Source organism: Panicum virgatum, chromosome 5N (genome assembly GCF_016808335.1).
Source record: "Panicum virgatum strain AP13 chromosome 5N, P.virgatum_v5, whole genome shotgun sequence".
Lineage (NCBI taxonomy): Eukaryota > Viridiplantae > Streptophyta > Magnoliopsida > Poales > Poaceae > Panicum > Panicum virgatum.
In genome coordinates this window covers 3,284,811-3,287,496 of record NC_053149.1, presented here as the reverse complement: position 1 = coordinate 3,287,496, position 2,686 = coordinate 3,284,811, and the positions used below count along the sequence as shown (strand labels likewise).

Here is a 2,686-nt window from a genome sequence, read left to right as displayed (position 1 = left end):
GCGATCCCCAACTACACCAACCTCATGATAAAGATGCTGGACCCGAAAGGTGTCATCACCATCGGCTCCTCGTTCGAGCATGCCTACGAGTGCGACGTCAAGTGTGTCGAGGACGCCGAGGCACTGGCGCTCGACGAGGCCCTCGCCGCGCAGCTACAGGAGATGGCCGAGGAGGCCATGGACTCCAAGTAGCGGCATGCGGGCAACTTCGAGTCTGCCGAGTGTTGACGGTGCTTAAGTGCCATTTTCAGCCGTCAACTATACTCAACAATAAAGGAAAACTACATGCCTTACTCGCATATTTGTATCACTAACCTCGCTCCACAGTTGTTTTTGAGTTTTGTACATTTCAGATCAGCAAGAGCGGAATAAGATGAAAACACGCAGCAGACGTCATACAACTACGCAGAATATCGCATCCAGCGTCACCCACTTACAAAGAGGGCCCATCTGGCAGAGCAAACGGGCGAGCCACACATAATGCATACAAGGAAAGATATTAGGGCCCACATGTCAGCCTGCCAGAGAAGGATAAGGACGAGAGGCGGCCAGGTGGGGCCGGCCGACCCCCTGGGTCTGCCGAACCTGGACGGCCTCTCGTCCAGGTGCATTTCGAGGAGGAGTTGCCCCCAAGTCTCCTGATCACCTTCCATATGTGCATTTGGCGGGAACCGACCTCCACTAGTATAAATAGGGCCCCCTCTCACCCCTCTCAACACACACACACACACACACACACACACACACACACACACACACACACACACACACACACACACACACACACACACACACACACACACACACACATCATTCCATTCTCTCCAAGAAGGCTCTCCTCGCTCTTGCTCTCTTAGCTAGGTAGTGGAGCTAGGCTAGTTCTCTTTAGCAAGCAAGTCGTCCTCGGGGTCGTTGAGCAATCCCCGACTCCTGGTATGGCTTTGTATCTGACTTGTTAGACTTCTATTCATAATATAGAGTTTTGCCATGGTTGCTTTACTATCTTGATAGTATATCAATCCATGCTTAGATCGTTCATAAGTTATGCTACGGTCTTGGTTAGGCCAGATGATCCGGGTACGGATAGAGGTTCGTTGTGCTTTTGGTCTTGCTCTAGTGTTTTACTCATCCATCCGAAGGGTGGGAGACCTGGGGGCACTAGAGTAGTGACTTCATACACGAGCGTGGTGCTCGGGTATGCGGGATCCTTCAGATATGACCGTGCTCCACTGTGTGACTGGGCTAGACGGCAGGTGGTGACAGCCCTGTCCGTCCGGCGTAACAGCGGTATTGCGTTTAGCGTACTCCCCGACGTTCGGGTTCGGTGTGGGAGTTAATGGAAAGAGGTAACAGGACTGGATGTACTTCGGTACGGGACCTTCTCCCTGCTATCCCATTTTCCTGGCACCTGCAGTCCTAACCATGATCTAACATGACCCCAGCTTTGGATAGAAGCACTAGGACACCTAACCTAGCCTAAGCTCCAGCTGACTTGACGTAGGATAGAGTAATTCTTTGTTTTATAGTTTCTCTCCTTTATTCCTTCCTCTTGGAGTGTGGATGTGTGATGTGTCGCATTACCCTTGCTTATTCTTTATCTGGACTTACCCCTGTTAGAGTATTGCCTATTGCTTGAGGCACAATGTCATGGTTAATGTTAAGTACAATATCTTTGCCACTACCGTCCTTTGGGAAACAAATAAATGACGATACCCTTACACTCCAGGTGAAATGCTACAACGGTACATCCGTGCGCTTGCGGATCCATCTGTAATCGTATTGATTATACCACGAGAGTGGCACCCCTTGGGTGCAGTTGCTAGGATGGGTTCGGCGCCCTCATTTCAAGTGATTGTACTAAGGACTGCCAACAGGCATTTCTGGCGCTGTTGCTAAGGATTAACCATTCCTAGTGGTTGCGCTAAGAAATGTCAACAAGCATTTCTGGCGCCGTTGCCGGGGACGGCATGTGAACAAAGATATTGTGCTGATATTGACTTAGACCTTGTACTCAGGATATAGTCTTTACTCTTTCAGGCTAATGTCACTTTATGTCTTCTTTTATTTTTGATTTGAAAGAAGACAGGGGTAGTGTATGACCGGTTTCTCCCTGCCGGAAAACTACATAGACAATTCAGAGAGGCTCGTGAGAAGGGCACGACCTCGTGTCATTCCTCCTCTCGCTATCCTCCCGGCACAGGAAACCAATTTCGGAAGCACCACTCATTCTTGAGGCTATGGCTGAAAAGACTCCCCGTGAGTTCTCTGTCCCCTCCACCGACAATGTGGCCACTGGCCCCAACATTAATGTCAGGGACGTGAACTTCGAGCTCGAATCAAGCCTCATCAACATGGTGCAGGCTAGCCCATTTTGTGGCAAGCCGAACGAGGATGCAAATGCACATTTGTAGAACTTTCTGGAGCTCTGCGACACCGTTGTCATATGGGGTGTCGCCACCGGCGTTGTCAAGCTTGGTCTGTTTCCCTTTTCTCTCATGGGGAAGGCAAAATAGTGGTTTTATAAAGAAAAGGACATCGACACCTGGGCCAAATGCTCCAAGGCGTTCCTCGCAAAATTCTTCCTGCGCGGGAGAATTTCAAGTTTCCAACAGACAGGGATGGAATCCATCCCAGAAGCTTGGGAGAGGCTGCAGGAATACATCCTGGCTTGTCCTCATCATGGCAT

General features: G+C 50.0%; 1 non-coding gene across 1 annotated transcript; it reads right to left on the bottom strand.

Annotated features, from left to right (window-relative positions):
• Positions 1–2,582: 2,582 nt before the first annotated feature.
• On the bottom strand, positions 2,583–2,686 carry LOC120677160. Its single transcript, XR_005676222.1, has one exon. It is a non-coding gene; the product is annotated as a small nucleolar RNA R71 (small nucleolar RNA).